This window comes from Manis javanica, chromosome 8, assembly GCF_040802235.1.
Source record: "Manis javanica isolate MJ-LG chromosome 8, MJ_LKY, whole genome shotgun sequence".
Taxonomy (NCBI): Eukaryota; Metazoa; Chordata; class Mammalia; order Pholidota; family Manidae; genus Manis; species Manis javanica.
The window spans coordinates 106000994-106023011 of record NC_133163.1 but is presented as its reverse complement, the minus strand read 5'-3'; the positions used below and the strand labels follow the sequence as shown (position 1 = coordinate 106023011).

The 22018-nt window shown below is 44.6% G+C and overlaps 1 long non-coding RNA gene across 2 annotated transcripts; it reads left to right on the top strand.

Moving 5' to 3' along the window:
• The first annotated feature begins 8736 nt into the window (after window positions 1-8736).
• Window positions 8737-14579, top strand: LOC140843165 (uncharacterized). Of its 2 annotated transcripts, XR_012120703.1 has the most exons (4): window positions 8737-8841; window positions 9344-12315; window positions 12919-13076; window positions 13574-14579. It is a non-coding gene; the product is annotated as an uncharacterized lncRNA (long non-coding RNA). The 2 variants fall into 2 exon arrangements; XR_012120702.1 differs by having other exon boundaries at window positions 9344-13076.
• Window positions 14580-22018: the final 7439 nt, after the last annotated feature.

The following is a 22018-nucleotide window of genomic DNA, read 5'->3' as shown; positions in this document are numbered from 1 at the left end:
AAAATAATAATACAGTATTTCTGTGTTTAAGGCACACTAAGAATTAATGAGCCTTATTCTCTTTTTCTTACCCAAGGCACATCACTGCTTAAAATCATGAAGTGCTGACCTAGCCAGTGGTTCCAGAACCTGGGGCCTCAGCACAGCATTTTAAAGACTCATCCTTATAACAAATTACTATTTTAATGATAGTCCTGGTAGCATATGGTGAATGGAAAACACTTTCTGTAGATTAAGCAACATAGTTCTCATTAATGGTTTACTATACTGGAGATTTTAAAGAGATTTAACTAACTGTTCATTTGGTGCAATTCCTGCTGAATTATTTAAAACACCTCATGGCTTTAACTCTGAATTTGCATTAGAAAGTACAATGCCAGTTAAGATTCCTCCATTACCTCAAATGCTCTAAAAATAAACACAAGCTAAATCCCAACCACAAATCCATTTCTCTCTTTACACTATGAACTTTCAGTTACCCTAAGCTTATGCAGACTAAATAAACAATATACAAACATTTGCAGAGGGAGACAGCTAGAAAGTTTGGAAGTTATTAAGGTAACAAAAAATTCAAGTCTCATGAATGACTTTTTGGAAGTGTTGGAGATGCACAGTTCAGAGTTCTACAATTAAGTAGAAAACCCAGCATTCACATTTGACTAGTACAAGTTCTAGCATCTCCAGAATTACATAATGTAAACTATAAGTGTAAGTACTTACTTTTCTATAAGATCAGAATTTAAAGATATTGACTCAGTTGGCTGATTGGACTTTTATTTGATGTGATAAATAATACTGAAAATCAGATGTAAGGCACCACTTTGGCCAGCCATGTTTTGTTTTTGCAAAGCTAATTATTTCTCTTGCTCTCCCCATTGCCCCTCCTCCCCCACTATCTTCTCATTACATGAAGTTTAGCAATTGACTTTGTGCCTGTGTCAGATAACCTTCTTCATAGTGACCCAAACTGTTTCTTATTCCTCATACACACCTCTCTGGCTCCCACGAAACCTTTCTAAGGCCACTTCTCCTACCTGGAATGTCTGCTTCTTGCTGCCTCCTGTCCCTCCCCCTCATTCACAGCACTGCATTTACAGAAGCTCTTCCATAAAGGAGTTCTCAACTAATCCCATCTGGTCCCAGGCATTCTGATCATGCTATTACGATGTGTCCTATATCCTTGCACGTGCCCGATTTCCTAAAGTAGTTTGCAGGTATGTCTTTGGGTTACTTTTGTGTTGTGTCACATTTTCACTTGAGTACATCCCAGCCAGTAAGCACAGTGTCTTCCGCACAGTTACTACTCAATAAACGTTATTTCTGGACAACTTCAGGCTTAGAATATCAATTTAAACCAGAGTGCCATCTACTGGTGCAAAGGTTACAGTACTACCAACATGGTAACCCCTGCCTGATGAACATATTCGATACATGTATACACACACACACACCAGCTCTCAGTTTGATTAAAGAATAAGGAATATGCTATATCAAATTAATGCTTTGCTCTCACCTTTAGTTTGATCTATATGTTTTCAAAGAAGAAACAATGAAGTAAAAGATACCCACTTGTATCCTCTAAATGAAACTGTCATCTCCAAAAGATGGGGTGAATTGTTTTGCAACCTTTTCTTTCTACTTATTGAAAAAAATCATATATGAAACAAGCAACAGAAACAATAAAATGCCTGAATGCTATTAGGTTCCTATGGAAATGGCATTGTTTTATGAGAAGACTAGTTTTTATTTGTGTTTATTCCAAGAACGTTAGCCCTTCCATAAGGTGAACTCTCCCTACAGTAGTGACCACATCTTTGAGTCATGAACCTCTGAATGAGCATGATTTCTCTGCACAAAGAGCAGGAACTATATAAAAGAACAATATTAAAAATAAGTAGTTGCTGTTTATCAGGCTAACATTTTAGCCTATCCTATTAAATAATTTCTCAAACCCTTTAATAACTCCAATTGTTCTACTCACTATAAAAGAAATTACATCATATTGCACAAAATCGACTCTGTAAGTTAAAACTTTTCTTTCCTTTTATACAGGCTGATTTAGATGGCATGGGATCATTAGTGACCAAACAGGTGCCCCCATCTATAACCCAGAGACAGCGCTCGGCTGTACAAGGAGCCTTTCATTTCCTACAGAGAGGTGAACTCAAAACTTGTCACTGATTTTTGCACCCTCTTAATCTTCCTGTTTATTCTGTGCTTCATTAAAGTCAATCTTCACGGGGTAGACTGTCATCCGAGCTTGGCCTGTCCTGCTGTCTGCTCTCTCCAGAGAGCATCCTTCATCCTGATGAACGGGCTGTGAGCTGAGCATGTGACTGAGCTCCTTAAGGTAAATGGGTCACAGAGAGCTGCTCCTTCCACACTCCGTCAGTGGGATTCGATCAGCAGGATCGTTGGCGTCGGCATCACGGGGGAGATGACAGTTTTCCTAAAGATGAGATTTCAGATTTACTGTTGTAAAATGAGATAAAGGATATTTATTTTCATCATTGAGTCATACCATACCTTTAAGGCTGCATTAGCTAGTGTCTCCCTCAGCATTCAGCATCATTTATAGGATGTGTTCTGCATGCCAGGCTCTGTGCTAGGCACCGCAGACATAAAGACATAAAGGGAGGGAAAGTGGTGGTTGTGGTAGGAAACATAGTGAAGCTCCATGGGAAGCCATAAAGCATGCCACCGTTACCCTACCAGGCCCTGTGCTGAGTTTAGCATGCTTGTTTATTGGACTTACAGATCATGCTCTCCCAGAGCTGTTGTATCTGGATGAAAGAGCAACACTAGCACCTAAGACCAGTTTCTAGGCTGCTTTGTTCCTATCCTGTCTCATGCTCACAGAGAAAGCAGCAGGCTAACCCCTGAGGGTCCACGACTTCCCTTCTTACCTAGTAAACCAAACGCAGGCCAGTCTCTCAAGAAGGAAAGTGTCATCTCTCATATAGGGGGTTTAGAAGCATCTTGGGTCCCTGAGCTGAGGACAACTGAGTTTTTGTGATGACCAGCTGAGCTCTGCAGTCACTACTCACGCCTGGATGATGGCATGCTAGAAACACACCCCATCTGCAGTGGCAAGACAGAGGCGTGGGCAGCTCTGGAAGAAGCTGGAAGCTTCCACCCTGGGCTCCAGCATCCAGGGCAAGGTCTATGTGCATTGTTACAGCACAGCTTGCTCCTCCTTAGCTGAGAAGGAGGATGAAGTCTAGGAAGACTCCCAGCCACCCCACCCAAGGTTTCCCAAGGTCTAAGTAGCAGAAATCCAATAATCCTTCTCAGCAATGACTACAACTTCTGACTGGGAAATTAGAAGATCAGCAAGAAGACAGGACAGCTGAGGAGCTGTCCTGCTCTGCCAGAGGCTGCTCAAGCTCCTGACTTGCCTCTAGTTTCCTCAGTGGTAAGAGGGTCTGTGAAGAGCCCCACTGGCAGGGCATCAAGCAAAGGGCTGTGACTGCTGTGTGGCTGTGGACCTGGACAAAGCCTCCCATTCTCAACATTTTGTTCGACTACTCTGCCTTTTATCCCTCCAGATTCTTGCTGGACCACATGCATCTCGAGCTCCTCTGGTCTCCTCTTATAACTTATGATTTAGCATTTTATTATATTCAGTCTCAGAATCTAATTGTTGCTTGTATGTTGTGTTGCCACAATATGATCACATTCATATCTTTCATGTCTTTGAAATGAGAGACACACAGTGAGAGACATGCAGCAGTCTCTTAATCATATTGGGAATCAGAAAATAAGAGCTTGTGGAAACCTGGCTCTTTCACAGAATCGGAAATGGATCCAGAAAATTGCTGCTTTATTCATTCCACAAATATCTAATGAAACTTTCAAGTCACTGTGCTAAGTGTTGTGGAGGAGACACAGGCATCCAGGCAATGGGCCAGTGCTCACGGACATTCTGGGGCCCCAGCCACCAAGGGTTGAAGCCATAAGGAAGGTAAAAATAAGTGTGAATGATCTCAGGTGAGGGAGGGAATGCATCAGCTGAGAAATTGAATGGTGGTTTTATGGAGAGGATGGCACTTGAACCTGATCTTGAAGGCTTTGATAGGAGGAATAGGGGCAGAGATTACAATTGTGAATGCAACTTGACCTTCACCAAGCTTGCCACCCAACTCAAAACCCAGCCACAGGAGTCAGCTGGGGTAACTGACTGTGCCTCCCATCCATGCTGAGCCTCCTCAGGGATGGCCAAAAGGGACATTCTACCCACCAGAATCAGAGCTCTTGGCATGGCTGTCCCGGCTACCCCCACGCAAAGTGGGCTGTCTCTCTCCTCTTCTGCTTCACCTGCCCCTCCCTTCCAAGTGCAGGGAAGCTGTCAGGCAAAGCGATGTGGGCAGCAGGCAGGCTGAGATGGGCCTCTGACCCTGTCTCACCCCAGCCCCACATGCCAAACCCAGGCAGCACCTGCAGGCCCAGCTCTCAGAGTGCGCATAGGGTGTGCCTCAGCTCTCCCCACTCCCGCCTCAAGCCTGGCTGTGGCTCTCACAGGTTTCAAACATGCCCCTGAAGAGGAACAGCATGACATCCACCTCTCCCGCAGTTCTGCCAGCACTCTGTGTTTGCACTTCTATGGAGGGAAGTCGGGCTGGACCTGTTTCTGGAAAGAGCTGGACATGGCAGAGCAAACCCAGACCACAGAGGCAAGGCCCTTCCAAACCCTCTCTGCTACTCAGCCCTTGCCTGCCCCTCACTGGTCCTGCAGGGGAGCTCCCCGCAGCTCTGCTGCCTGCATGGACGGGACCTTGGCCCCAGCCCCTTGCTCTTGCTCACTCTCCCTGACCCCGCCGGGAACTGGGTGCTGTGCTGCCCCACCCACCACGGGAGCAGCCTCAGCCTTGTGCTCACCTTGGCTCACCTCACCACGCATCTCCAGGGGCCAAGGCCATCCTTCACTCCCCTCACCTGCTCGCTGTTGTCTCCCTTTCTTTATTCCCTTTGGACTTAGAGGGGAACTGAAAGCAGCGCGAGGAGGGGGATGGATGGTGACACCGAAAGAAGCTGGATAATGTGCCTCTTACTGACTCAGAAGCCTGCCCCCACGCTTTACTCTCCATTCTTCCCTCTAGACCTGGCTCTCCAGCCACCTATCCTCAGCCTAACTGGTGCCAGCCGCAGTAAGAGGAGTTTTGAAAGTGGCGTATGGATGAAAAGGCGCCTCACAGGTGCTCCAGCAGCTGCCGAGACCCTCGCGCCTTCTGACTCCTCCGGCCTCTGTCCGGTGTTGCCCGAGGTAGGTTTGCTCCTCCAGGCCACAGTTTCCTGAATGTCCTCCCTCTTGGCACTGAGGCTTCTTCTCCCTTAGGCCTGGGCAAGCCTTAATTCACTAGTACTTTAGAGCTGTTACCTTTTATTTTTTTTAAGTTCCTGGTACCCCAAAATTTAGTGCAAGCAAACATTTACATATGGTAAAAATACATGGTCCTGTTCTAATCCTTTGGTAGACATGCCATTTCACATTGTTTATTGTCACTCTATTTGAGGTAGGGCAAAAATCAGGGCTGTACCCGAATTACTTTCTCCCACCCTCCGACTATTCCTCACACTGATCACCTGCCCGTGGATGGGAGCCTTGGCCTTAGCCATGTGTCTATGAGACTGGCTCGGGCGCTGCTGATGTTGGCCAGACGGCATGCACACTGCTGCTCCAGAACTTCCAGGTACTTCTAAACATTCCTTGCTTAGGACTTTATGGATTTGGACCAAGTGAAAAAGCTGGAGGGGTGACCTCTCTGACATAATGAGTCCCAGGTGCTAGTATGCAAAAGTGTAGGCAGCAACGTCTGGACTCCTGGCTTGACAATGTGACAGCCCAGAGTACTGGGAACCGGTGATCACAGGATAGCCCAGCTGTGGGACAGTCTGAGAGGGCAGGGAGGTCATGAGAGCAGAGTCCTACCTGACCCTTCTCTGCTTCCACCCTCAGCATGCAAGTGTGAATGCAACTTGACCTTCACCAAGCTTGCGACCCAACTCAAAACCCAGCCACAGGAGTCAGCTGGGGGTAACTGACTGTGCCTCCCATCCATGCTGAGCCTCCTCAGGGATGGCCAAAAGGGGCATTCTATCCACCAGAATCAGAGCTCTTGGCATGTGGCAAGGGTTGTTGAATATCTTCCAGTTAAGATTCAGGAGATATTCACTGGCAAAAATAACATGCACTGCACAGACATTAAGTGCTTAATATTTACCTCTTCAACAGAGGTTTAATGCCAATAAAAACTGAAACTAGACCCAAAATAGTTTTCATTCTAGAAATTGTCCAATGGAAGCATTTGAATGTGATAAAGAGTATTCTTAATCTATTTTCTCAATCTACTAAACAAATGTTTTAGAATGTGTGAACCAAGGCTAATTGAGCAGGAAGCTCTTTCTCCAGACTGCAGGCCTTGGCTCCCTCTAGTGTCCCTGTCTAGGCTTTTGTTTCAGGCTTAAAAGGCCCAGGATTTATGAACTCTATTAAATGGGGATTCAAAGTCAGTTCAACTATCTCCTCTTCCTTTTGACCATCTGCAGAAACTCTTGACCACATGCATCTCCTCCCTCTGTGAGCTCCGTTGCTTACAATGAACATTTTATTATATGCAGTTAATGAGATAATTGTTTCATGTGTATCGTCTTCCCCCCGCAAAAGAGTCACAATTGTGTCTTTTGGTTTGAAATGGAAAACACACATCAGGCATGCAACAGGTGTCTAAAATGTTAAATTTGGGAATCAGAATATTAAGGTCAGTAGGAAAGCTAATACAGTTTCTTCCTTCCACAAAATTGGAAATAAGACCAGAGATTTGCTGCTTTATTCATTCCACAAATGTCTAATGAAATGTTCAAGTCCTATGCTGGGCGCTCTGGAGGAGACACCTAAGAGAGGGGCCCAGCTCTCATGGGCCTTCTAGCGAGGCATGCAAAACAGGATGTATGCCCCAATCACCAAAGGTGGAAGCCAAAAGGAAGATAAAAATAAATCTGAGGGATATCGGATGAGGCGATTCATGGGTCACCTGAGGAACTCAGGGTTTTACGGAGAAGGTGGCGCTTGAATCCTGTCTTGAAGGTAGGTGGGCCTAGTGGAAATGTATTGCATGTGAAAGCATATTCAGGGAAGAAAATGTGAGATTATTAGAAGTTAAGACTGGAAGTAGATTGACATTGTGGATGCAGAATCAGGATTGCTATCATGTTGTAATTGTTTGTGACACTGTACCTAATGGCATGCCTTGAATGCCTTAATAGAGTGCAAGAAGCTTGTATTTTTAACTGGTAAGCAGGAAACACTACTGAAAGAGAACTTATAAAATTTCCAGCTTCTTGAACAAGTATTGAACTCTTATTTAAAACTGAATTCTTCATATTCCGAGGTGTTTAAGCACACAGCACACTAGAAGTGCTTTTATCAGCTGTTTATCCACTTATGGTTTATTGAGAGATTCGTAAACGGGATTCATGCATGAACCAGATAACTGCTCAGGTTACTTCTGGTTGAGATTACCTGGTTAGAATTTTTGAACCAGAATTTTACCCTACATCATAGGAAAGAAGACTATTCTTTTCATATTTAGTAGGTGCTCAATTAATGCTTCCTCAACTAACAAATGGCTTTAACAGAGTTGTGCTTTAGGAAGAGAAATCTGGCAGCAAGGTTTAAACTAGATTAGCAAGAAGGGAGAGACTGGTTACAGGGAGAGTGGTTAGGACACTATTATTCATGTTCAAGGCCTAAACTAGGTTAGTGGAAATGGGAATGGAAAGTAGATTGACATTGTGGCTGCAGAATCAGGATTGCTATCATGTTGTAATTGTTTGTGGCACTCCACCTCAATGGACTGAAAATTTCATGGCAGCAAAAAATGTATTTTATTTGGCTTTATGTTTATATAACAATGACTGGCACACATAAGTGCTAGGCATTTATTAAATAAGTGTGGAGTAAATGGAGTAAATGTTGACTGGTTTTATGAGTGAGTAGTTGAGAAATGATGTTATTTAAGGGCCACTTGATATCTAAGCTACTGGACAAGGGACAGCCTATTTGAGATCTCCCCTGGGATAGACATCTTGAATTTTAACAAGTCCAAATAAAACTCTTTGATTTTTCCTGCCTTCTAAATCCATTCATCCCCAGTATCCTCCATCCCAGTTGATAGTATCATTTGTGCAACTGTGCTGGCAAAGACAACTAAGCCATCTCTCACATCTAATGCATCAAGTCCCATTAGTTTTACTTCTAAAATACTCTCTAGACCCAACCTTTTCCCATCACCATTCTCAACCATCACCTTCTCTACAGCCGAGGCTTTCCAACTGACCTCCCAGACTTCACTCTTGCTCCCTTACAGTTAGTACAGTCCCTACCCCGGCGCTGGAGGAGAACCACTTCTCACTCTTCTTTCAGTATTTTCCTGTCCTATGTCTTCCTATCTGCCATCCCTTGGGATAAAGACTATGGCCATGGGATGCAGGCAGTGGTGATTAACCCCTTTTTGTTAGAGGCTCAAAAGAAACAGGTCCCAGAAGTCTCAATGGGCTGCTATTCTGCACGTATAGAGGCGCAGGATTCGAACCTGACGTACAGGAGCCCGGTACCCCACCCCGGCTCCACCCCGCCAGGCTGCCAGAAGAACTACATTTCCCAGAAGCCCCCACAAGCGTGCGCATGCCCGATGGCCTAGAGCGCCGGAGGCTAGATCTGAGTCTGGCCAGGGAGTCGGCTGGTGGCACCTGTGACGTTAGGCCAGCTAAGGGCGCTGGGTCCTGAGGCCTGTGCGGGCTGAGGCTTTAGACTCTAATTATATCTTCCGGCTGGGTTCTGAGGTGCGGGTGGAGTCTGGGGTCTACTCTTGAGTGTGGCATTGAATTCTTGAGATTAAGGTCTGCTTTCTGGAATCTTGGATCTCTAGTATTAAGGCTGGGGTCCTGGATCTAAAGTCTCGGACTGGAGTCTTGAGCCCGGATACACGGCCCTGTACCTAATTGATCTGTTATAGTCAGGGTGTTTCTCCTTCCTGGATTCCACGTCAAGGGGGAGGAAGACTGGCAAGAATCAGGGCTGGCTTGAACAGAATCCATTGGTGTGGAGAGGTCTGGAGTGGCAGTTGCGTTAAGAATTCCCCTGGCTTTGGAGCCTGAGAAGCACTGCCTTACATCTGTCCAAGCTGTATGCCAGGTTCCTCATCTGTAAAATGGCCATCGTACCAGACCCTTCCTGGCAGGGTATGGTGGGGATCAAATTATGTGTTCTGTATCAACAGCTCTCAGCTGCAGCCTGGCACCAAGTTAGCACCTGGGAAATCTAATATTTTATTCTCTCTTTCAGATGCCGGCCGGAGCCTGGGATCCAAGCATGGAATTCCTGACAACCTCCGCACCACCCCCAGAGCCTCCAGCCTTGGACTTGAAGGAGCCCAGGGACGCTTTTGCCTTTCAGGATCTCAACATTAACCCCCAGGGGCCAGAGGCAGTAGTGGTTAATCCCTTCTTGTTGAGGAATCAGGTTCGGAGCCCAGCCCCGGCTCCCACACGGTGTGAATACATCCCCGGGCGCCGAAACAGCCGTTCTGTCACCCCGCGCTCCCTGCAGGCGAGGCTGGCGGGAGAACCACGCTCCGCCAAGGGCCCCGCTGCCGTACACACGGTCCGGTGGGCCAGGAGCCGGGTGAGGACCGCTGCGGGGATCCCGCGGGCTGCCACGGCAGAGAGGGTCCCGGCACTGCGCGGGCTGAGGCCATGATGGTTGGGGAAGTGAGTGTCCTGGTGGGGCAGAGAGGGGTCTAGGGCCGGGGCCTGAGGTCAGAAGTCTGAAGTCTTGAGTCTAAGGTCTGCCAGAGCCTGGGGTCTTAACTCATAGTTTTAGGCTCAAGTTACGTTTTCCAGCCGATTTCTGAGGTGCTGGTCTGAGTATGGGGTGGGCTCCTGAGTGTGGCAGTGGACGACTCCTAGAACCTCACCCCAGCCTAACCGTGGGATGTGGCACTGGGAGTCCCCGACGGCCTGAGTCAGATGGAACTGGACAGTCCAAGTATTCAGGACTTGGTGCACCAGTTTGAGGCTCTCCCTGGTGACCTGGTGGGCATGTCCCGGATAGACCCCCTGACCCTGCACATTGCCACGTTGCTGCCCGCCCAGCCCCTCACCACCCCTGCCCCATGACACCTAATATCACCGATGCCCATAGGCTCTTGTCCGCAGAGGCTGGCCTAGGTGACCTGTTGACCTGTTGAGTGTTTTGCACCACCAGGTGGGCCCTCCTTCTCATCCTTGTCCCAGGGAGCCGCCATTCCCGCTGCTTGCCTGTTGCAGCCCTCTGAAGACCCAGACAGGGAGACTGGCCTGCCAAAATGGCCAAGTATGGTGGCAGTGGGAGCTCAAGCAGTCCCCTGGCTAGAGACAGTGCCTCTGATTGCTCCTGAAGAAACACCAGCCAGTGCCTAGGTAAAGCCTGCTCTGGCCAGCCCAGGGCTCCTCTGCTGGGAGTCAGGCTGGTGGACTGAGTCCTGCTCCTCTCCTGTCTTATTCCAGAGCTCCAAATACCCCAGCCTCATAACCTGTGCTTCAGGAGGGTGAGTGTTTTAACCATCTGGCCCCAGGGACTTAGGGTTTTCAGAACCTCCCAAATCAGGCCCCCAAAATCTGGCACAAAGTTTGCCAGTGAGGAATTGCTTCCAGAGAGTCATCGAGGTTGGTTTTGAGTAGATCCCAGATGGCCTGGAAGAGGGAAGACAGCCTTGAAAATGTTCTAGAATAGGGGGTGGTCTGGCAGGCTTGACATTTGTAGCTCTGGGTTCTAGAGCAGGGGTTGGCAAATTACCGTCTGTGGACCAGATCTGGCTAGTCACCTTTTCAGGTATGTCTTGTGAGCTAAGAATGGATTTTATATTTTTAAATGGTTGAAAAAAATAGCATAATAATTCTTGACACGTGAAAATGACATGCAATTCAAATTTCAGTGCCACAAAGTTTTATTGGGTCACAGTCATGCCCATTCATTTATGTTTTGTCTATGAAGGCCTTCATGTTATGATGGCTGGATTGAATAGTTGCAAAATAGATCATGTAGTCAACAGAGACAAAAATATACTGTTTGGCCTTTTGCATAAAAAGTTTGCCCTGAAGGCATGGAAAGAACTAGTTCTATACACCTGGAATGTTCTAAAATTTCCCCCCAAACTGCATGAGGCTATGGATCAAAGAGCAAGTTCTGTGGGTGTGAGAAGGGGGGCTGCTTTGGACCTGTAGTTCCAAGAAGGTGCTGTAATCATGGGTGAAGCTATGTCTCACCTAGACAGTTACAGACTTTGGCATTTTGCTTGTGGTTGTTAATTAAGGGAACCTGAACTGATGAGAGTGTTCTGGAATGATGAACAGAGCTGTCTGGTTCTATTCAAGCTGAGGAAGTCTAGAATTATGGAGCAAATGAAGCTTATCTACAGTTCTAGACCAACAAAGATTGTTCTAATCTGTGGGCAGGGCCATCTGATTCTAGCATCAGAGAGTTCTAGAGCAGTGCTATACAAGAGAAATCTGTGAGACATGTATGACTTAAAATTTTCTGGTTATCCATTTAAAAAAACAGGTAAAATTAATAGCATTCCAAGTTAACTCAATATATTTAAGGTGGCATTTCAACATACAATGTAAATCTTCAAAAGGCAATGTACATTTTGCATTCATAGCATATCTCAGACCAGGCCAACCACATTTCAAGTGCACAGTACCCACATGTGCCTGGTGGCTACTGTATTGGATGGCATAGTTCTAGAAACCCAGAGTGGAGTTGTCTGGTTTTCCTGAATCCTGATCCTTAGCTCATGAAGGACAATGGGCAGAACTGGCTATGGTTTAACTCTCCACAACTGGGGCCTGTACCTGTGGTCCTAAACCAAAAAGCAATAGCTTCTTGTTAGGACATTCTAGAACTACTAGCAGAGATGCTTGGTTATAGATTGTTCAGGAAATTCTAGAGCCATGAGGCCAAAGCTCTGTGTGGTTCCAGGCTGGGTTGGGAGAATTCTAGAATCATGAGCTGAGCAGAGTTGTTTGTTTCTGGACTGTTCAGATAATTCTTAGAACCACTGAGTGCAGCTGAGGTCTCCAAGTGTTTGTGGATGTTCTAGAACCATAAGAAGAGCTACCTGATGCCATTATGATTAAGAAGTTCTGCAATCATGCACTGGAAAACTCTGTGGTTCTGGAGTGATATGGATTTCTAGAGCCCCTGACAGAATTCTATGGATTGAAACTGGTGACGGAGTTCTGGAATCATGGACCAGAGCTTTTGGGTTCTCAATAGTGAGAGTTTTAGATCTGTGGACAGTTCTCTTTTTACTCTACTTAGGCAGTTCTACTACCATGGAGTAGAGTTGTCTGTGGTCCTGGGCTGAGAGGGAAGAATTCTAGAACAATGGGAAGAGCTGACTGGCCCTAGATTGACTGGGGGAAATCCACAACCACTGAGTGGAGTTGACTATAGCTCTCTAATGTTGCTGGTTTTAGAAATGGGGATGTCTAGTTCTAGCCTGACCACAGATTGTAGAAACACAGAGTGGAGGTGTCTGTGTGCACTAGAGCTGTTTCTGGACCTGGCCATGCTTCTGGACTCACAGAAGGCTCATGAAACTGGGTCCTCTCTCTGGGTCCTTGAGCCTGGACAGAGCAAGCTCTAGACTGACAGAGGGCTCTAGGTCTTGAGCCTGACCATGGCTCCCACTGACTAATGGCTCTGGGTCAGTGGGAAGACCTGTGCAACTCAGGAGTACTAAGCCAGGGAGTAGAACTCTCTGTGCTTCCAGACAATTGAAGGAGCCACAATCCTGGGCAGAGCCCTGGTGAGTATGGGAGGAACCTGGCCAGGGGCTCTTGGAAGCTGACCCTACTCTGCTGTTTTGCCCTCAGTACTGAGTGGAGTTGACTATAGCTCTGGAGTTGAAGACCTCCTGGATACTGTGATATGCGGGACCAAATGCTTGGCCTCCACCCAGCTGGTATCTGAGTGTACCCTGCCCCCCAGCAGCCTCATGGCCAAGGTCCAGGAGGTGATTGATATTGTGAAGGTAAAGCCAGGGTTGGGGGAATGGGCATCCCCAGGGCAAGTGTCAGGTGGGCTGCAGGCTCAGTCCTCCGAGGCCCCCAGAGCCTGGTGGGCGGAGGCTGGGTCTTTGGGGGCCTACATCTCCCTCCCACACACCACAGGACCATGAAAGGGATATACAGCCCCTGAAGGAAGTGAACTGCTTTGATTAAACCAAGAGTGTCAGTGTGCAGATAGCTGACCCCCAGGTACAGGGCCTAGGCTATGGGGCACTCAGGGCATGGTCAAGGACTGCTGAAGCCCCACAGTCCTGGTCCGCCCTTCCCAATCCCCCAGAATCTGTGATGTGCCACACCCTGCTGACCACCTCCTACCTCACCAACTTAAAGTAGCTTTGTACTATAATCCTTAATGGAAAACTAGGAAAATATCAGCATTGTTCAAATGAATAGGTATTAAAAAGAGGATAAATTAAATACTTCCTTATCAACTGAAAATAAAAACTTATTTTTTTCATAGAAAATTAACCAACATGTTTTCTGCTAATAATTGAATGTTGACCCAAAATAAAAGCAATGTAAGGAAATGCAGAAGCCAAAGAATAAGAAAGACATCATGGAATTAGGAAGTAGGTGTGGATACAACTGAAGTCTGATCACAGATGTCCTTAGGAACTTAAGAAATTGGTGATGAATTCTACAAAACCATTGTCTATCATTGTGTAAAACTCTGGAAGAGTGCCTGCTGGGGCCTGAAGAAAGAAAAAATCATTGCAACGACTGTTTCTTAAATGGGAAAAGAATGGCCTTGGTGTTTTGTATCTCAGTTCCAACTCCTTGCCCAGAAAGCTGTTGAACCTTCTGTGAGAACATTAATTTGCAAATCTTAAAAAATCTTGTTGGACTTAGAGTTAACATAAATTGGTGAAGATTGCAATCTGTCGGTTGAATCTAATTTTCTCCTGTGATGGGTCTGTTAAAGGGCAGTGGCAGTGTAATTGCTTGAGGCTCAGAAACCAAATTAGTCTGTAAGTTGACTTATTTCATAGGATGTTAGTGTTTGAAGAGGGCTCCAGGATCATCCAGCTTTCCCCCTTTCATTTTATAGAGGAGGAAACAGACATCAGGGGGTTTAAATAACTTGTTCAAGGTGTGGATAAAATGAGAATTCCTGTGGCCAGGATTCTCACCTGGCCCTGGTTGACTAGCTCACTGCACACCTGTGGGCAATACATGGCTGTTGACTCTATAAAAAGAGCTCCGCCCAGTGCTCTGGGCGCAACATGGTGTCAGGGCTGCAAGGCTGCAGGAGAGCCGAGCAGAGGCTGGAGTGGTGGCAGCGCCGAGGACGGAGAACCAGAGGACAGCTGTGCGGGATGACTGTGCAGAGAGGCTGGGAGGACGGCTGTGCAGGATGGCTGTGAGGACAGAGGGGCCCAGAGGCAGAGACCGGCTTGCTGCATGCAGACTTGCTCTGAGTAAACAGGATTTTAGTGACTGACCTGCCACCTGGAAATAAAGTTGGGTATAACCCATTCACCCCAAGAACATTCTGCTGTCAATTTCTTTGATCACATTGAATCCATAGCGAATTTGCCCGGGCTGAAACCCACTGGCAAGACACGAGGTCAGAGACAGTCTCTGTCCTTGCCACTGCATCCTGTAAATAGGTTCAGTATTCCCTCCTTAGGGCTTTTATGAGTTCCTTTGCATCTGATCGTGAAAAATTACTTGTACACAGGTTTTTCTTATGCTATATAGACTTTTCATAAGACACCTGGAAATTCATCTCATAAATGTTTCCTTATAAGGGGTTCCAAGTCTCAGTGTTGGAAATTGGATGCAACGAAGGGGGAGTGGCGAGGGGCAGTGTCCTTGTTGCACACTTAACAGGGGAACAGTAGAGACAGAGGAGCAGCCCTGTGTGAACTGGTAGGTAAACAAGGGTCCCAGTTTGACGGTGTGAGTGGCACATAATCTTGGTGGTAGTTTACATGCCATGTCATCCTTTACGGATTCTGTGTGATGATTCAAAAATGTAAGTAGAAGCTGTTACATAGAGTATGTTTAGAGGAGGCATCAGTAGAGCAACAATGGTATAACAAAAACAACATATGAGAAGCCCAGAGGACACGGACAGCCACTGTACTTGCGGGAAGCCTGGTGGCATGCTGTGTGTCAGCATGCCAGTCATGGAGGTGCTGTGCTCATATCTGCCTTTAAGGGAACATTAAATGCTGTGTGGAGGGCAGGTGTCCGAGCGCCCCCAGCTGCTGCGCATTGGGATCTGCTGCAGCATTCATGCTGAGCCACGCTCTCTGAAGCTGCCCCCTGCCAGTGCCGGAGCACCACGGGGGTGGGGTGGGGGCCAGAGCCAGGGCTGTTTGGTGCAGCATGGTGCATCTCTCATGGGAGCTCTGCCTGGGGACTCTCACTGGCCTGGCAGAGACTTTCTCAGTTGTGCTGCCATTTGAGGCTCTTCTTTCTCTTCCTGTCTCCTTTTACAAGTGTCAGACCTGTATCAGTTTGCAGGCTCCCCCTGCCTACCTCTGCTTCCCCGTCCCCCTGTATCCTTTGTGGCCTTTCCAAAAATAAACCTGGTGACTGGCCAATTCTACCTTGGCATCTGCATCATGGAAGACCCTAGTGGGTGCACAGGATGGCAGTTGCCCTGGTTGATGCCAAGGAGGGATGAAAAATAACTTGAAAAAGCATTAGGATCTGACTGCGCTGGTAGGGGGACAATAGTGACGGTCTCTGTTTGGCAGTTGCAGTTGTGATTATTACAGTTCCTGGACTGGGCTCCTTAGTGAGGGGGTGGCCTTTGGGATGCAGTTTCTGTAGTAAAATTTACGTCCAGTGAAAATAATCCTTGTTTCATAGGTTCTAAGATACACATCTCTGTGCCTTTTAATCTCTATGAAATTTGGGTCGGTCTTAAAATAGCAATCTAACTAACAGAATTGTTTCTTCTTTACTGATAGATAAAATAATGGTGCATCCTAGCATTGATGGTGTCATAGATTCAGTCAAATAGTTAAGCTCAATTCATGTCACCACATGCCAGGTATAGTAAGAGAATCTAAAGAACTGAGGGGCTGGATGAGCCTTTGTGGGTTATTATTTGGCTTTTCTTAGGTACATCTACCAGGAAAGCAAAGAAGAACCCTAAGGGGCAGAATGAAGATGGAGAAGTGTAGAGTGGAGAACTATTGCTGTGGACATGTTAATACAGAAATAGTAGAGGTCCAGTTAAAGCCTTAAAGAATAATAGGAAGCCTTAAAAAAATAAAAGGAAGCAAGAAAATACACTCTTTCACTTGTATTCACTCTTCCACTCCCTTTTCTTTTTTTCTTACTTTTGTGAGTGAGGTTTTCTTTTGGGCCATAGTCAGCTTGTAGCTCTGGTCCTTCTGTCATTCTCCCAGCAGTTTCCTGTATAACCAGACCTGTGGGAATAAAGGTTTCCATTCTGTGTGTCAGACTCCATGTTGACGCATTGTCACGGGTACCAAGTGAAGGACCGAGCACAGTCAGTAAGCCACTGACAGTCTCCAGGGAGGGGGTTTAGATGGAAGGATATGGTGCTCAGTACCCGTAAATGTACCTGCTTATCTCAAATCAGATTCCCTGGCACTGCCTGCTTCTAAAATTAGGAATGAAAGCCATTGTTTTCTTTCTCTCCAGACACAGCCTTTATTCCTGGGTCAGTTTCCCCTAATATTTCCCATGTTTCCAAAATGCCTCTGCCTCTGAAAAAACATGATTGTTATTCCTCATCTGGACACAGATCAACCAGGGCTGGATACTCAGTAAATAGTTACTATTATTGTTTTATAAAGATTATATAGAACATACATTGTAGAATTATATTCCATTAGCATATTACATATTTCACTGTGTATAAAAAATGAAAAGTGTGTTGTATAATCTGTGATATTGAGACAGAGACTGTGAGTGTAGTCAGAGTAGGGTGAGGGCCTCCGGAAAAAGACTCCTACTAAAACCCCATATTAAACAATTAAACAAAGACAGAGTCACGTTAAATCTCTAAAGTAAAATATTAAACTAGGAATATAAGCATTCTTCAGTGAAGATTAGTTAAAACTAAAAAAGCCAAGAATAACTTAGCCGGGAATGTTTGAACATCTCCCAGATAAGAAAATACCTCAACATAGCCCATGTCTTGTTTGTGTCAATTAAATGAGGCTATTGTAAAATTTACTTTAGCCTGCTGAAAGGCCCAGTTTATCTTTAACTTTACCCAGATGCTGCCTTTCCTCCTCCAGCCCTAATCAAGTCAGTAACTCAGCTCACCTAGAAAGCAAAACAAGCAGCCTTGACTGATGTGCGCCTAAACCAAGGAACTGCTGTTCTGAGAAAAGATCAAAACAGTAAATTTCTTATGTTAACTCCACAAAATAGTCTAGAAAACTAATAAGAAACTTAGTGTCTCTTTAAAAATAAACACTTAGACACCATCTGGTAGATCCCTAACTCTTGGTTCCTCAACTGCCTATAAACCCCCTAGACAACGCACCACCACAGACTCTCTTGTCCCCTCCTGGCGTGAGCTGGGAGCTCTGTTCTTTCACTTTATCTCTAAATAAAAGCCTGTACCTTGTTCTCCTACCTTGACTGTTTGTGAAGCTCATTCTTCAGCTTCGTAAACAAGAACCTGGTATCAATATGTTGTTAACATATGATAATTTTATTATAGTTATTAGTTATAATGTTTTAAGAAAACTGAAAGTCCGGTTTCCCTAGGAAAGAATAAATAAGGATCATTTTTATGTGCTACTCCATGATCACTGCCAGGACTGGTATAGTTTGTAAACAAATCCTTCAAACATGCCTGATTCAGTGATTGTTTGAGAAAGTTATGTTGTATGGAGTGATTCCCTAGACATCGTGGAAAATATTCCGTGGAATGAGTAATATGCTGTAATTCAGAAATAAAGAGCATCTCCCCAAGACTGGTTAAGAGAGGCCACGTGATCTACTTCAATAGTTTTCAAACTTCTTTGACCTTGACCCGTAGTGAGATACCTATTTTACATCATGATCCAACATGTACTTCCTTCCCTCCTTCTCTCCCTTCCTCCCTCCCTTCCTAAACTCTTCCTTCTTTCATTCATCTATTTATCTGTTTGTCTGTCTATCACTAAGAAGTTTCAAAAACAATCATAGCTTAGTAGATTTGATGCATTCTAATATTTCCTGGGCTGCTCTATTCCTGTTTAAATACTGTTTCTGATCCACAGTTTGAAAAATTCTGGACTCGTGAACAGAGCATGAGCTCTGGAGACAGACCTGGTACAAAGCTCTGTCCCACTACTGGCCCTTTCCGGGAACTTGCCAAGTTCCTTCTTTGGAATCTTGTTTTCCTCATGTGTAAAATGAACTGGGTTGTTCTGATGATTATACCGACCATTATATATGAAGTGACTGGCATGTAGTAGGTGACCAATAAATGGTAAGTAGCAAGATAATGCTTTTGAATATTAATGCAATGTTGTCTCTGCATTTCCTTATATGCTGTGTCATCTTTTATCTCACAGTGAAGTTGTTACAGAATTTCTGGGCCATTGCTGTCTGTCAGCTCTCTCAGTTAGTTGACACAGCCTCCCGTTCTCCCCCGTCCTCCCCACCTCCTCTTTTCTCTCTCAGCCTCTCTCTGCCTCTCCAGTCTCTCGTGGCAATGGACCAGCAGGGCTGGGCCTGAGACAGTGTGAGCAGCCTTGCACCCGTGCCCCTTCGCCTTGCTGTGAGTGCTCACGGCCGCTTGGGCTCTTCGCCTCCTCGTCCGTGGGCGGCTGCCTTCTTCACCCGCCAAGCCGCCTAGAGGCTTATGGTGTCTCTCTTTCTCCCCAGCACCTGCGGGTCAGTGCCCAGGTTCTGAGTGCCCAGTCACTCTCCTTTCCTGGGAGCCTGCTGCCCACAGATCCCCTCTCCCTGGCCTGCCCCTCTGGCGCCCACATACACCTGCGTTCCTCCAGGTACATGAGTGATGTGCCATTGTTACTGAATCACTCCATTATCATTGCTTATTTGGATTACCTCTCACTTTTTGCTAAATTAAGAAATTCTGCAGTGAATAAAATAATGCATTTAATCATTTAAAACTTTTGGTCTGGTTCATTTTTCACTAGAAAAACTTGCCATGAATATACCAACTCAGATCAAATTGGGCACCTTTTCTAAAGTTAAGAAATGAAAAAAACCCCACCTTTCTGAAGGTAGTTTACATATATTGTGCATATGTATATGTTGATATGTATACACATTTTTTAAATCACTAAGTGCTTTATAATTCAGAAGGGGACATCTCTGCTCCTCACAATGAATCTAATATGGTCATCTTTGCTGTACCACTAACCAAGTTTCAGGCTCTGTGCACCACATGACACATCCCTAAGCAACTGGGATTGGACATCACAAATTCTGCACCTGTGTATGTATGCACCAATCTCCTATTTTCTCCTAATTTCCGTTGCTTTTTATTCAATTCTGCTTCTATTGAATTGTAGTATCTCCTACAATTCAGGCTTTCAATGCACACAAATGGACAATTGAGGGAATTATCTTGTTAAAGGTAATTTTCAACTCTATGGTATTTAAATAAAAGTGGCTTTTTTTCCAAAATTACCAAGGTAAAACTTTATTAACATCCACAATGAATAGGTATTCTCTCTGTTTAGTGTTCCCCAGCCCTGGAAATGAGTGTATGACAATCCTGTAGTTATTTTGGAATGCACAAAGTCAGGAATTTCCTCTGGACTTGGGGAGGGTGCAAAAGCAAGGGAGAAAGTGGGAGAGCAAGAAAGAGAGACCGACTAATGTAGGTTTCAGTGGGGTGACAAATAAGCGTGTAATGATGTCCTTCCTCCCTGCAAAGGGTTATTCAGCACTTGATCACGTCATCAATAGTCAATGTGATCTCCCAATTATGGTGGCTAAAATACCCAGAACAGATTTTATTGTCTGAATTGAACATTAGGTTCAACCTCAGGAAGTGGACCTCGGCTGAATCACCTAGAAGGCAGGCACTTCCTAACTGCATATAACAGAGAAGAAGGAGGAAAGGAAGTTATATACAATGAAACCATTAAATGCAGATTTGCCACGAGGCAAGATGGTAATGCATGAACATTACAAAGTACAAGAACTGCACAAACACATTATATTTTAAACACTTCATCTATTTAACAAAGTATGTATACTCTTCAGCTAAGTAAGATGAATTGAGATTCAAGAGGCAGCCTGGTACTGGCAAAATCCCATCCTAAAGGCATCCATTAATATAAATCAACAGTAGCAATTTGGTTTGATCCTCTATTTGCAAGAATCATTAAGGTTTATTAGCATAATTATTCCCTGTGGGATTTCATGTCGAGGAAATGAAAAATGGCATTATCGATATTTAGAAGATAAGTGTGTAGTGTTCAGAGCACTTAAACCGTCATCTGCAGGTGGTCATCTCCAGCTGCAGCACATTAGACTAGATTTGGGCATATTTTTTGAATGAAACAAAAATTGTTTTATTCTATTTGCTTCATTTTATAAAGCTATACAATTTTGTAAATGATTTCTACTGTATACTTGGGGCTCTTATGTTGTACACCCTTTAACATGCCTTACTGCAGATCAGCAACTCTGTTTACACCCTGTTCTGTTGTAACTGTTGGGAAACCTTAATTAGTACAGTCTATCATTTATTATTAGGAAGAGCTCTTTCCCTTCCATAGTCTTGACCTTTAGTCTAGACCTGTAGGTGAAAAGTTGTATTCCAAAGGGAAACGAACCAGAAGATTTCTCCTTAATTCTGGGAGGGCATAAATCCTTCCTTAACAATGACATAACATATCTGATAGCAATAATTTACCATGAGAAATAATCTTCAAATGTAATAATTGTTTTTAAAAAGCCATATGATGGAATATTATTCAGTGATTAAAAATAAATGAGCTATCAAGCCATAAAAGGATACTGAGGAAGCGTAAATGCATATTGCTAAGTGAAAGAAATCAGTTGAAAAGGCTACACATACTGTATGATTCCAGCTATATGATATTCTGGGACAGAAAAAACTATACAGACAGGAGAAATAGTTGTAGTTTACATGGGTTTGGGATGAAGGAGGGAGGGGTACATAGGTGGGCCATGGGATTTTTAGAGCAGTGAAACTAGTCTGCATGGTAGTGGATTGGTTCATCATGTATTGTTATTGGCCCATCAGTTGTGACAAATGTACCACACTAATATATGATGCTAGTGATAGTGGACAATGTGTGGGTGTGGTGGGGACAAGAGACATATGGGAACTCTCTGTCAATGTTTCTATAACCCTAAAACTGCTCTAAATAGCAAAGCCTATTAATTTTTTAAAAATGTAGGCTGATGTTTTTCAGGTAAAATCAGCTAATTACTGCAGTTAAATAAATTTGTCTCTGATTTAGCTTAAAATTCAGACCCAAAACCCTTTTTTCTGACATACTCCCTATTTAATTATATAAATTATTATTTTTAAATGGTAACAGAGTTGACAACAATATTATATTAGTTTTAGGTGTACAACATAGTAATTTGACATTTATTTGATTATGAAGTGATCACCATAAGTCTGGTTACCACCTGTCACCATACATAGTTATCACAAATTACTGACTATATTTCCTATGCTGTACTTTACATCCTCATGACTTACTTATTTCATAACTGGAAGTTTATACCTCTTGATTCCCTTCAACTGTTTCACCCATCCTCCCACCATCTCTGACACCCACCAGTTTATTCCCTGTGTATATGAATCTGTTAAGCCATGAAATATATATTTATGAGCTATCAAGTCATGAAAAGGTATGAGGCACTTTAAATGTTTTTGTTTTTGTTTACATTCCACTTGTAAGTGAAACCATAAAAGTCAACCAAATTTGTTGAAAATGGCAAGACTTTATTCTTTTTA